At 35.8% G+C, this 15,451-nt stretch overlaps 1 protein-coding gene across 2 annotated transcripts in view; it reads left to right on the forward strand.

Moving 5' to 3' along the window:
* The first annotated feature begins 13,160 nt into the window (after window positions 1-13,160).
* The window catches only part of LOC135215541 (uncharacterized), a 57,574-nt gene continuing 55,283 nt past the window's right edge, over window positions 13,161-15,451 (forward strand). For both annotated transcript variants that reach the window (XR_010314712.1, XM_064250374.1), the window contains exons 1-3: window positions 13,161-13,255; window positions 14,797-14,859; window positions 15,167-15,228. The gene's annotated coding sequence lies outside the window, so the exon portion shown is untranslated. The remainder of the gene's footprint in view (window positions 13,256-14,796; window positions 14,860-15,166; window positions 15,229-15,451) is intronic.

The raw sequence follows: 15,451 nt of genomic DNA on the forward strand, positions 1-15,451 counted from the left end.
TACCGACAGCTTTAACATCAAGAACCATTACGGCACATTAGAATAATCCTATTAGAATAGGATTTGTACAAATAGACATTTAATCAGAATTACTTTATTACTTAAGCAAGCATGTAATACTGCTTCTAAAATGTCTAAATGATTTAAATGAAAATAATATCAAGCAAAGGGAGTGATATATAAAGAAATACTCAAATACGTAAATTTCTTAGCTTCCTAATACTGATTAAAGTATTAATAAATTATATATATATTACTTATAATATCGATATATATATATTATGTATGTATGTATATATTCTATATATCTAATAATTATATATAATGTATATTATGTATAATATATAAGAATCTATATATATATACGTATATCTATATAATACATATCGCTATATATATATATATATATATTAAATTTATATTTTAATTAATATATAATATATACATTTACAATAATATATAATATATTATATACAATGTATATATATACATATATAATATATATAAAATGGCCAAATCAATATATCACCATAATGATTTCATATGTGTAATTCTACACTTACTGTGAATGGTATTCATATTATAGTAGAGTATAATCAAAGTATTATGAAGTTATCTGCAGTACCATGAACAAAAAGCAAATCTGTATACAGTATAAAAATCATTACTCTATCTCATAGCTAGAGGTGACTTCAAGTTGGTTGCACAGTGCATCACAGTTTCACAGTTTCAAATATCAAATGGTAATAGTAACAGTTGACAGTCGTTGGTATCGGTAGTGTTGAAAGCCAACTTTTTTTTTCTTTTTTTTTTTTTGACGTGAGAATGTCATTCTTCATAATCGTTGTCCAGTTGTTGTTGAATAGGATCTCATGACACTTTGTCTGTAATTTCTTTGTCATAGTGTTTGATGACACAATGATTATGAGCAGATAAAACTGACTATTTGTAAACCTCATTAACCTCATTATATTTAAGATCCTCTGAGTTGTTTAACACTTCCCGAATATACTCTTAAATATAAAACAGCTGATGCTTTGTAAAGGACAAATCCTCCTTTTTTATATGGTCAGTTTAGTTCGTCTGTAAGGCACCAGAATTAATACACCTCAACCACTTCTTCAGAGAAAGAAGTGATATCGGACTTCAGGTCTTCACCGCACGACATCGCAAATTTTAAGGATAGTTTTCACCCACTGATGCAAAGTACTTTAGAGGATCAGATTAAAAAAAAATCTTTAACACACACACACACACACACACAGCGCCTCAGTGGCGTATTTGGTATGCTCATGGTCTGCCTCCTCGGTGGCCGCAAGTTCGATTCTCGGGCACTCCACTAAGGTGTGAGAGATGTGTATTTCTGGTAATAGAAGCTCACTCTCGGTGTGGTTCGGAAGTCACGTAAAGCCGTTGGTCCGTTGCTGAATAATCACTGGTTCTATGCAATGTAAAAACGCCAAACAAACAAAACACACACACACACACACACACACATATATATATATATATATATATATATATATATATATATATATATATATATATATATATATATATATATATATATATATATATATATATATATATATATATATATAATGTATATATAATATGTAATCTTTCAAGTTAGAGGATGGTTTCATAACCATTTCCACAAATTTTAGCTAATATGCTAAAATAGAATACATTGTTATAAGTTATTGTTCTTAACAGTCTCTAAGATGATTCCTTATTCCGAGACCAGTGCAAAATATGAGACTTTCTGAAGCAAGTTTGAAAAACATTTAAAGCTGAACTGAAACTCGTGTCGTCCCTCTGAAAACACCTACCTTCAATCAGCTGGTTGTAAACAAATTTCCTGTTTAATTCGCCGGGAAACCTGTATAGTAATGAGGAATCTGAGCAAGATGAGTTTCCAATAGCTGGTAATGAGGCCAAGTTGATGATGACAAATTCAGCCTTTATTGGAATACCATTTCAAGTTCCGTATAGTTCAGTTCTCTCCATTGGCAAGGAGAATTGCCAATTATCTAGATCTTTGCTTATCACATCTTTACTCAAGACTGTTGTCTTGTGAATGGATGAAGTAATGAAAATATTCTTTATCACTTATTTCCAGTAATTTGTTTTACAGTAAGGTAGATAATTATTCTCACGAATAAGCCAAATGATTTCGTTATTCTCTCCATTTCCCCACCTATCGGCGGTATCTTCAGGACTAGATTCTCTCGCTCATGGTCTGTAAGGCGCCAAGGGCATTTTTGGTGCCCCATAGGACACGCCCTATGCCAAGGCAAGCAGCAAAGGGCGTGGGTAAGGTCTTGATTGCCGTCTCTGGCCGATAGTTTTGATCTGTTCTACTGTTGGTATTTCCTGTCATATTTGGGGGAATTTGGTCACGAGTTTCTTCCTTCGGATTCACCCAGATGACTTCTTGTTTCCCAGAAGAAGGGAGGATGAAGTCCGTGTTCCTTTGTATGTTTAATGCAGGCCGTTGTTGATTCATACTTAAACTTCTGCAATTTGCAATAAGTGGAACCGGGCTTCTCTATGCACGATTTCGGTGCCTTCTAATAATTCTTGTAATATTGGTTTAAGGACGTGAGCGTCTACGTAATGTTGGAATTTTCTCCCTTGGTTGCGGTGAGCTTATAATCATTGCCGTCGAGTGGAGCCTTGTGAACTATGTAGCAATTGTTGACAGTTCGGCATGTCCCTTCTGTACATTTCAATTTATATACCAAGTTGGTCGTCTCCCACATCTCTCCATAGGCAGCAATGGCCTCAAGCATTACGATGCTGCTACTTACATGGTCCGCGAAGCAGCAGAGTCGGTGGAAGACATTCCCCTATGAATTTTAGGTGTGGCACCATTGGCAGTTATCCTTTTCATGGTCTTAACCTAATTTTTATGCTGACTATGATATGCTGTTCTATAGTATAATTTGACATCTCCTGATGAGGAAGACGTCGTCACTAGTGTGCTGGCATGCATAATCAACTGCTTTCGATTTCATGAGAATGGTAAACGGTACATGAAGCTAAGATAATGTATTCCAAAACCGTACTAGCCTAAATGAGTGAACTGAAAACCACTGCATGCAAAACCTGAAGAACCAAAATAGTGGTGTTGAAGGAAACACTTGAACAATATTCATATGCAAAGGTAAGTATGATCAAAGGCATTACTGCACATAGTCGTTAGGTATCAGGTTATTAGAATATCAGGTGTTTAGTTTATATTGCTTATCCCGCACGCTTTCGCTCTTCATTACTCAAATTTATTTACCTGCAAAGGTAAATAAGATTAAAAACATTAGAATAAATAAAAAAGACCTGAAATGCAAAAAGCCATTTAGCATACTATGGGAATATCAGGTGCCATGCTTATCCTGGACACACACTTCAATACTCAAATTTATTCATTCCCCCTCACCAATGTTAAATATTTTCCCGTTTACGTTAACGCATTTTTTCTAAAACATTTATCCGCTTAAACATTTGCTCACTTATTAACAGTTTCTTTTATCTGTATTTCTTGTATCTTATCGAGAAGGGGAGGAATACAGTACTTTCAGATACGACATTTTGTATCATACAGCTACATTTGCGCACCAAAATTACCAGCACACTAGAAGGAGCAGTAATGACAAAGTGTTTTATGTTAGTACATACATGGATCTAGTTAAGGACAAGGCAAGACACATGCGTGTTTGCAAATGCTCGCGTGTACAAAACCTCTCCTCAAAAGAAATGAACGCGCTCTAGCGCAAACATTCCCTGCAGTCATCCAAACCTCAAGGTTCCCTTAATTTGTGAACTTTATAGAGATATATTTTGCGTCAGTTGTCACATTCTCGTTTGCCGCGAGATGAGGTAATCAAGGCCTCATGAAATATTCAACCGTGGCTCGACGAAAGAGATGTTCATGATCTCTGGATCTTGATATTAAACTGTTGCCTTGGAAAGGAGCTGTCATTTGTGAGTGATGGAGTTCTTCATTGTTCTCACTATTTCCTTTTTATTTCAGTTGTTTCTGGGCGCATTTTTCTGAATCGTTTTATATAGGAAAATACTCTTGCCATGAACGAACGTAAATAAAAATAAAAAACTCTCCTTCACAGGCGCGCGCACACATACGTACATACATGCACATACACGTATACATAGATAATGTACACACACACACGCACACACACACACACACCACACACATATATATATATATATATATATATATATATATATATATATATGTGTGTGTGTGTGTGTGTGTGTGTGTGCGTGTGTGTAAATATATAACATATAATGATGCATATATAGATATAAACATACTAACAATGAAAGCATAACGTGGGCGTGATTGGAAAATTTCCATGGAACATTGTAGTCCGGTGGAAATCGGATTTGAACGTGTGCAACAGAGATATACGTGCATATGTGTGTTGCGATAAGCTTGGTGCAAAGAATCTTGATATAGATTGTTCGCTCTGGATCGAACCAAGTTAGCACTCGGTCGATCTTTGGAACGTCTGGGGATTTGGAAATTCTCGGCTGAGAGGAGTAAGTGTTGAACTTTGAAACTTATCAACTTTGACCAATTTTGCTAGAATGAGGAATTGTTCCCTTTCAGATGCTTTTTTTTTATATCTATATTCTCTACGTATTTTTATTCCATTTCTGTGATCAATTCTGCGGACCGAGATTCAATTTGATATTGCCAGAAAGAAACAACAAGAAGCAACCCAAGTGAAAGGAATATTTACGAACTTAAGAAAACCAATATAGGTACAATATATAAATATAAAATTAATACTAAAGAGTGTATGCCAAAAAAAAGATAATTATTGCAAATCAGTTGGGAAGAGCTAGCCCAACCAGCAAGGACAAATACATCTTTGGATTTGCCACACACTGTAGGAAGGACATAGGCATCCTCTTGCTAAACCACCAGGCATCCTGGGTCTTTCTACAAAGATGTGAAGGATACTGCCTGTCCTGCTCACCGTTTAGAGAACAAAAGGAATTCGGAACTAACAGAAAAGTGTGCTTGAGTGTATACCCCCAAATGAGGGGCTTCTAACCCAAAACGGGAACACCCCGGTACGAAAGCCACGGCACTATCCAAGATTGAAGAATATTGGTTTATCTCAGAGTAGCCTTCTCCTAGACGAGATGCCTACCAGGTCAGTAAAACTCTTCTACACAAAACGAGAGGACAGAACGAAAAGGATAAGAAAACACGATGTCAAGTGCCCTTCAATGTAAACAACACGTATTGAATATCCGAGATTATTCTGAGTTGATGTAGGCACAGAAAAAGTCCGTGGCCAGCTTTAGAAGAAACTTTCATATCTCTAGTATCCCAACAGGCTTGTAGTGTATTGGTCAACGTACTACATATATATATATGTATGTATGTATGTATGTAGTATGTATGTATGTATGTATGTATGTATGTATGTATGCATTATATATATATATATATATATATATATATAAATATATATGTATGTATATATATATGCATACATATGATTTTATATCATTTCATTTAACAGAGAGCTGCATATATGTGAAAAATATTTGACGCACTGAAATTCATTACTATATCTTGAGCGAATCATCATAAAAGGTATATTTCATTCGTAATGAAATCGCAAACTCGGAAAAGAACCGTGCGACTATTAAATTACTTCCATCATGCGATATTCCTTCGCGTAATGAGGAGGAAATCTCATTTCCCGGCGCGTTGTCTGAGCAATAAATAAAAATGTGACGCCGAAGCTCTTTTTTTTTTCTTTCTTTCTTTTTCTTGTTTGTGTTATGAGAAATTCAGCTTCAGCAAGTCGTCCGTGAAATTGAATTTTTGAAACTGTCTGTTCGTTTCGCGTCAAAAGCTATTAGGAATTTCATTTCATGACGTTTATCAAGCTTGCATCCTGTATCATTATCCCTCTGTTCCAGATTCCCCGCAGGAGGTTAGTGCCGTCAGTGCACCTCATTTGGTGCACTGTAGGCATTACTTAAAGGTCTTTTGCAACGTCCCTTCGACCCCCAACTGCAACTTCTCATTCCTCTCCCTTTATATATGAGTTTTAGCATGTGTATGCATAGTTACATTAAAAATGAGTCTGATACTTTATGTGAAATCATTTCGGAATGATTCGAGAATATTATACAGTGCTAATGGACGTCTCTTGCCAAGGGTATTCAAATATGAATATTGATGAAATAAGTTTTCACGAAATGAAATGCTAATAAAAGAACTGGTCATGATCCCTCCATTAGAATTCGACTCGACTCTGAATTTGTAATGGCGAAACCATTATCGTCCAAAAAATGTCCGCAGATTTTAAATAGAATGTCATATCAGCGACGCATTTTTTAAAGAAAGGCGTCCTGATTCTTCTGTGGTTCTTTTGTGAAAATACACATTATATGTGAAAGATATAAATAAAAGAATAAAATCGAAAATAAAAATTTTTGTTGGTATCATAAATATTATTGAAGTAAAAAATCTGTAAAAGATATAAATAAAAGAATAAAATCGAAAATAAAAATTTTTGTTGGTATCATAAATATTATTGAAGTAAAATCTTTAGATATATAGTTGTTCGTCTTCCTGATGTCGTATCATGTTTTAACCAGTCAATAACCGCATCATGTTATTACCAGGTTATAACTAAAATCCTCAAATCTTATAAGTTTGATGGCATTATAACTTGACAGAGAAGGTAATTTTTTTTTTTTGAGCGGTTGGAACTTGAATGGTGAAGCATTCTGGTTTCTGAGCAAGTTATTAAGAGAGAGGTTGGTAGTCCCATACTCTTGCTTAGTGTCAGAAGATGCTGGCTCCCATTTACTACTGGGAGGACTTTTGGGCGATGGTCTAGGACTCTAGAAGCAAATATATATATATATATATTATATAATATATATATATATATATATATATATATATATATAATATTGTTACATAAAAGAGGAATATATTAAGACAATATGTTTCAGATACCGTTGTAAGGTGATGTGCTGTGACATTTCTTAGAATGTAAAAGTCATCATTTAACTTCCCTTAGAGACAGAGTGCTAGAGGTGACGAGCTTAGGGAATGCTGATGTGTCTTTTTGGGTGGCGTGATATCAAAGTTGCTGTCTTAGCAGATCAGTGCCTGTCCTGTCACTATGAATGCTTGATGCAGAGGTGACTTCTGAAACTGGATATAGGCAGTTCCTGGGTGTGGACAATGTGTGTGAGTTCGTGCGTGTGTGCGAGCTTTTCCCTACATATGAGAGTGTAAGGTTGCCAAGATGGGGAGATCTGTACAAGAGAGGCGAGAAGCCAAGATGGCTTCTGCAAAAGTTCTTTTTAAGAGAAGTGTTGTGAATACTGTGTTGAATGGGTAAGCATACTTATTTTGGCCAAAGTGTGGCTTGTCTGTATTTGAATATTTATTTGAAAGATTTTCTATTTCATATGATCTTTAGATTTTAATCTTGTGCTTATCAAGGTGTTCTCCTGTCTTCTAACAGGCGGTTCTGGAGAAAGGGGAACTGATCTGAGAAAGGGGAATTAAATATGGTGACTTAATCGGTGTACTGACTATGTTGACTATGCCTCTAATGTTATGGCTAAACTAATGTTAGTTATTTGATTAATTATCGAGGGTTATCTGAGTTATTTGGCCTTTGAGTTTAACATTTCATTTAATCTTTTTGTTAAGAACCTGAGTTTATTTAGCTAATACTTTGCTTTTAAATAAATGTATATTTTTGTAAGTTCAAGTGTCTGATTCGATGGCCTTAGGTAATGGAAAGGTGGGTGCGTCATGGAGAGAGATGGATGGGGAGAGAGAGAGAGAGAGTGTTGCCAGCGCTTGCTACTCTGGTTCATTGCTACCTTTTAAAATATAAGAACCGAGATCTAGAATCTCGGTTATATAATATATATATATATATATATATATATATATATATATATATATATATATATATATATATATATATATATATATATACATACACACACACACATAAGTGGTTGTTTTTACAGATGTTGAAGAATTGGTTATGTTACATTACCTTACCTAAGGAAGAACTGGTAGCCGGTACCTTACGAACTTCCTTCTGAATAGAGTTTTCGGCATCTTTTGACGAACGGCTGAATACCTGTGCTGAAAGCAATCATAGTTTCCATAGCATACGCTTTTTACTTTTGCAAGGCCCCGTGATCTGTAATGCGCTTTTTGTCAGTTTCCAGTACTGACTGAAATCTGTATGGTCTAAACCATGTAGCGCTTTTGTTTACCTTGACTACATTGCTGGTTTTTATTATATTAGGCATGATGCCATTGTTGTCAAACTTCGACATATTGAGGTGAGGAAATCAATCTTTATATTCTTAATAATTATTCTAATAATCAGTTGCAAAGACTGATATTGATGGACATCACAGCAGCTGCAGGTACATAATCTCTGGGATTTTGCAGTGAAAAAGAGAACATTGATGGATGGCCATTATGCAAGAAAATAAGGAATTTTGGTTCCAACAGGAGAATGGGAACAGATTATGGAAAAGCAATTTGATGTAAGAAAGCAGAGATCGAACGTCTAGTTAGCAGGCTGAGAAGGAACTGAATAAGTCGATGTCATGAGAATATGGAAAGACTAATCCTATCTGAGAGTACTGTGAAATTTAGTAAGATTACCTATTTGTGTCATAATACACATTATCCCTCTAATACGGAACCAACCCTCACACTTAGGAAAAAATAATTTAAAAAATGAACGAGACTGGGAAAAGAATACGTTACTCTGCATGTATACTTGTACAGAGCGATTCTATGTAGTTAAAAATGACAAATTACGAAGTCGGAAATACTAGACGCACAAGTTGGACCTGACGAGTTTACGTGTATGCTCAGTGTAAATCTATAGACAAAACAGCATGCAGAAAATATTTGTGTATAAAGCATGCATCCTCTAAATGGCAGCAGACAGCACTTCCCCGCGTGCTCGCTATTCCCATTTATGAGATGTAAGAATTCCTGACAGGAGCAATAGACAATTTCTGCTTAGCGGAGCATCTCCCGGAACCGTCGTAAACAAGCAGGACACCGCAATCTCAGGATTCTTCCATTTGCCCGACGCTTCCTCTCTCCCTCTAAAAGCATTTGGGATAGATGGAATCACTTTTAACTTCAGATATTTCTTCTCGGCTCAAGACTCGCGAAAATGTTTCGGCATTTTCTTTGAGAAATGCTCCAGGTTTCGCCTCGCGGTTGTTGTCTTGGACCGTGTTCTTTTTTTGGTGTTCTTGTTCATGGCTCTGTTACTGGCGACAAAGGAGATAGCGTGAGCGTTTTATAGGCGAAGTTCAAGTTTATATTGACGGCTGCGATGACACGTCTGTATAATTCAGAGAACAAAGGTTTCTCGCCAAGCTGAACATTGACTTACTCAAAATTTTCGCTAAATTAGAACTATCTTTTTTTATATATTTAGCTGCACTTCCCAGGCAGGGCCGCCTCATATGAAAAATGAAGGTTACTGCCGAGCTCTCACTTTAACTTCTAATTTATGGGGAAACCCTGTACAGAAACCTTTCACGATATAAATTATTCATGCACCTACGTAATAGGCCTATGACCAGCTTATAAAACCTACTACACACTGTGCCATTCACATTAGGTCTCCATGCTCTATAAGCATCAATAGTAATAAAATCCAAGTGGATCTTGTTTGTCCTCCTCCAATGGGTGACAGTAAGGGAGACATGACTCAGCCACTCACCGTTTGCTTTTCACCTACAGCACTCGTATGGGCATCTCTCTGGATTAACCCCTGGATAAGGATAACTTGGGCTTCCTAGGTGGTGTGTGTGTGTGTGTGTGTGTATATTTGTCAACTTTTGAAAAATGTCAACCCATAATATGAAATGAGAGAGAAGGAAGACATTTATAAAAACCCTTATCTTTAATTGAATAAAAATCTATAGCTCCTTTTCAGTCAAAAGTACAGCAGAGAAAAATGGGGAGAGCTTAAAAACACTCCTCCAATTTCGGAATCTCTTACGAATATTAAATTTTCTTTCATAAAGTTTCTTTATTTCACAATACCAGCGTAAATAATTCTTAGACACCCTTCAATCTTATGGAGAATGCATGAGGCCTTCAATGAACGTTCCCACGTGAACAGCATAGCGTAATAGGGAATGAGGCCCCCGCTTTCCTTAATTAACCCGGCCTCATGAGTTACGTGTAACGAGTGCGGACATCGTTCCAGAGCAGATGGAGGCAGATATACAACGGTAGCTCTCCAAAATTATGATCCATAAGCCAACAATGAAGTTGGACCAGTCTCACACTCATGACTGAATCTACGTACACAACCATTGGGACAAATCAGCCCTGATCTCTTCCGTCGGTTATTCCTTCGTAATTACCTTGGGTGGTTTGTTGTTCGTGTATTCAGAGTTTCATTTCCAGCACGTTCTGTTAGCACTATTTAGAGTTAATGTTTACTTTATACAAATGTAATTTTGCTTATTGAAATGCTACTAGTTTTGTGTTTGAAATAAAGATAAGTGAACACAGTATGACAGCAGTAAACCCAGACATTTTGAATTGCATACTATACTCATGTACACACACACACACGCACACACAGACGAAAAAGCAGTATTAAGGTTTAGGGTGAATTTTACTTCTCTCTCTAAGCCAGTTTCCATTGGATCTGCAATTCAGTCTTTTCTCTCCTTGTTGAACACTCTTTACAGTTGCCACCGATTCCTGATTTTTCAATTGGCATAAAAATATTACATAACGATTAACGTTTGCATGAAAAATGGTAAAAAAAAATTCGTCTAAATATAAATTGGCTGAGTGATACGTACTTCAGCAACCATTATCATTCAATGATGAAATCTCTCGACTTCCATCAAAGCAGTGTACATATATAAAAGCGAATCCATATTTAAGAGATTTAAAACTTCTATCACACATTCATTATTATTATGAACTGTCTACAATACTTCTGTGGCTTACACACTATGAACCTGATATCTTATTCAAAGAAATATATTTGATCCCACAAGACCTTCTCGACTGATACAACAGCTTGAATGGAACATAATGTTAGAAAAGTAACGTTTCATTCTCAGTTAAGGATATCATGATTTAAGAAATTATGATATCCTTAACTACAACGTTTGTTTCTGTAGTACTCATAGGCTTATTGACATAAATGATATTGAGTCTGGACATTCTTAAGGGTGTAAGGACTTCAAAGATTTACCGTTAAACATTACACTCCATATGGCTGACGAAATAACAATGTTATTATAAGATACTGATGGATCTTCATTTACAAAAACGGATACATATCGAATCCATCAAGAAAAATTAAGTCGGTATTGGCAGACAACATCTCGGGAATGACTCTGTGTGTGTGTGTGTGTGTGTGTGTGTATACACGCACTATTTATTGACATAATACATCCTGCATAATCACCAGGACCTTTGCTGCTACCAATATCATGTTGATGAGATCTTGAATGAAATGTGAACTCATATTTTCTTAATGTTTATTTTTGTTATAAGAATACACGGAGGACTTTGTACCTCCGCTCAGGCAAAATCTACTTTGTCAAGTAGACTCAGAGCTTTTTTTTCGCTTACTCAGGGAGTAAGCCTGCAAACTACTATGTTGTTGTTGTTGTTCTTGTTGGAGGAGTAAGAGAAGTCTATGGAAAAGCCCCAAAAGTTCTGAAAAAGGTGTTCCGCATAGAGTTAAAGATAAAGGAATTCTAGGACAGGATAGTTATGATTTATTTATTAGAATGAAAATGTAAAAAATTAATAATGCGCATGTTAAACAGTACAGAACAATTATTTCTTATAACATATAGTGTCTTTATTTTCATTTTCATAAATGAAACAACACGCCATTTGACCGTAGATTTTAGCACGCACCCCGAGTAAGAAGGGGAGCGGATCACGACTTTACTTTATTCAATTAGAACACAAAGGATTGTTATATCCATGAATTTTAGTTATGTGTCTCCATCTTATCTAGAAATCATCTGCAATTATTCGTTAGATTTGGTTCTTCCATTTGATGATAAACTGATTATATTTTTGATCGCTCTAACACCTTCCTACGTATGTAACGTATTCGAGTTATCTTTTTTTTTATGAATTGTGATTGCTGCCCTGCCTTCCTGTTCTTTGTTATCCTATCCCTGTCTTAGCATTGCATGTATCAGTTCTTGACAAACAATGCGATAGCCTAGTAATACATTTAATACATTATACGTACTTGAAGATAGCGTCATAAAAGCAATTATTTAGGAATAATTGAATTGCAGTGCTATAATTAGGGATAATTGAATTTCTATGTACCATCTGTTTCTGTATTCATTGCTCTCAGGATGTTTAAGTGAGAAACTCTCCAATGGATTTACCTTAAATTGTTTTATGAAAGGATGTTCAAGGGTTTCATGCAATTACGGAAGAAAAGTTGCGCCCTCTGTGTTCAAATGACTGAACACAATTTTGGTGATGCTTTATAGGTCTCTACAAGCAATTTTCCACATTCGAGCGAACGCAATTGAGGTTTAACAATATCTACAGCTCTGTTTTGATTTTATGAATGTACATTTTTTCTCTCTCTTGCTGATATAAACTCAAAAGTTGTGCATGTTTAGATATTTTTTTACCGGCATTCATTTGTGCTTTTCTTTTCCTTCAACATACTACATCTGTTTCCAGTAATTATGGTAAGAATATTCGAAATTTGAATTTCTCTCTCTCTCTCTCTCTCTCTCTCTCTCTCTCTCTCTCTCTCTCTTAAAAACTAAGTTTTCCTTTTATATATAAATAAAAATGTATGTTAATGATTTCCACCCGGTTGGCAAACCAGATAAAGAAAACGTGAATAGACCCACTATTTCACCAAAAAAAAAAAAAAAAAGTAGGTCCATTTGTGCCCTTATCATTCATTGTCGGTTGGCCTGAATACTGTTAAACCCTGGACAGGTATCGCGGGTCGTGCACGACCCAAGGAGTGTTTCAAAAAACATGTTTTTTTCCCATAAATTATCACCCATGTCAAATCTGGGAGTGATCGGCCTGCAGACAGCCAGTGAGCTGTGAGCTTCGATGGTGGTAAGACTTGCCTGTCTCTCTTCAGTGCATCCCCATTTTCTGAGAATCTCTAGGGTCGAGGCCGACCCACAAGACGCTAGAAAGGTTAGTGATCGAAAATCAAAGTTATTACATAACAGTTTCTCAATGAACAGTGTGCATAGTCATGTGACTTTGTTGTGTTGGAGAGTCTAGCTGGATCCTATACGTATGTGATGCATCACCAATCGAGTGGAAGAGATGCCACATATCCCCATATTGTCCAATTTGCTTTGAGTGCAACTTTTTGCATTTTTTGCAAAAAGCAAAGTTTTTAGATAAACATCAGATTTTGAGTATCATACATTCTAATCGTGCTTTGTACTGTTGGAATATGTCAGAGGATGATATTTCTATAAAATGAATGCCTTTGTGAATGCATTATCATGTCGTAAATGCGCTCAAGGTCACGTGGCCTTCTAGTGACAATATCTGTGTTTTTTTGCAAATAGCAAAGTTATTACATAGCCAATTCATGTCGGACTGTGTGCATAATAGCTAATTAGTGTAGTTTTTTTATATTGTAAATTGTTTCGGTATGTTTACGGGACACGTGAGCAACTCTGGAGTGGCAGAGATGTCATATAGCTGAAATATTGTCCAATTTCTTTCAAGTGCCAGTTTTTGAAGTTTTTGTAAAAAGCAAAGTTTTTAGGTAAACGTCAGATATTGAGTATTATTCATTCTAATCGTGTTTTGTACTATTGGAATATGTAGGAGGATGATGTTTCTATAAAATGAAAGCCTTTGTGAATGCCTCCACGTACGATATGCCCTTATGGTCACGTGACCTTCATGTGCTAATTTCTGTGTTTTTTTTTGCGAAGAGCAAAGTTATTACGTAGCCAATTCATGTAGGACTGTGTGTATAATAGCTAATTAGTATAGTTTATATTGGGAAATGTTTTACTATGCGTAAACATGTGCGGAAACATTTTACTATGCTGTGTGTGTAGTAAACGCGTGCGTGACCTTGGTAGTGGCTGAGGTGCCACATCGCCAATAATCCATGCGTCTTTGAATGCCCTTTCTGTTTTTTTTTTTTTTTTTTTTTTTTGAAAAAAGCAAAGTTATTAGGTAAATGTAGCGTATTGAAATTGAACAGTGTTCATCTTAGTATAGTTTTGTTCATGCTAGTATAGTTTTTATAGTGGAATATGTTGAAGGTAGGTGCGTTGTATAGCGTGCGTGCTCGGGGCATTGTTTGTGACGATTCCGTTTGCCTTTTTTTTTTTTTCAGAGTCCTCATTTCTAATGTTTTGCCTCTCTCTCTCTCTCTCTCTCTCTCTCTCTCTCTCTCTCTCATGCCTCTTTGATCCTTTGTTTAGTGTTTTGTATATTCATGGGTCTCTCTCTCTCTCTCTCTCTCTCTCTCTCTCTCTCATCCTTTGTTTTATGTTTCGCATATTTCTGGGTCTCTCTCTCTCTCTCTCTCTCTCTCATCCTTTGTTTTTAGCGTTTCGCATATTTCTCTCTCTCTCTCTCTCTCTCTCTCTCTCTTCTCTCTATCCTTTATATTTATGTTTCGTATATTTGTTTTATGCAAATCCACGCATAATTAGATAACTAAATAACATTGAAAATTACATTCCATTCCTCCATTTCAGGTAGCAAATTTGGCCATCGCACTTGTCATGGGTGGGGGCCCATTTACTGTACATATCCATTAGGTAAGTTGCCATACCGCTATATATTCTTGTTCCCTATGGAATTTGTGATATTCTGGTAGATTTTCATGCATAAATATCATATCTTAAAGTAGTTAGAGCCATTTTTATAAGAAATTTTCATGGTAAAACGAGGAGGTCAACAAATGACCTTTACATTAGAGTATGTTTTTTGGGTCAGATTTATTATTTGATGACTGCAAATAATTTTCAAACATCCAGCAAGCCACCATAATAGTTTTATGCAAATCTACGCATAATTAGGTAACTAAATAACACATTGAAAATTACATTACATCCTCCATTTCAGGTGGTAGATGTGGCCGTCGGAGTAAGCGTCGGCTGCGTCCAGTTTGTTGGCAGATCCGAAAAGTAAGTTGCCATACCGCTATATATTCTTGTTCTCTATAGAATTTACCAAATTCTGGTATATTTTCATGCATAAATATATTTTCTTATAGTTACAGCCATTTTTATAAGAAATTTTCATGATGAAAATAGCAGGTAAAAAAGTTACCTTTAGATTTGGCCCCTGATATAACAGCTAATATCATCTTTGTCCAAATATTTTTACATAATTACGTTTTAGGATAAT

Source organism: Macrobrachium nipponense, chromosome 5 (assembly GCF_015104395.2).
Source record: "Macrobrachium nipponense isolate FS-2020 chromosome 5, ASM1510439v2, whole genome shotgun sequence".
In the NCBI taxonomy this organism is placed as follows: domain Eukaryota; kingdom Metazoa; phylum Arthropoda; class Malacostraca; order Decapoda; family Palaemonidae; genus Macrobrachium; species Macrobrachium nipponense.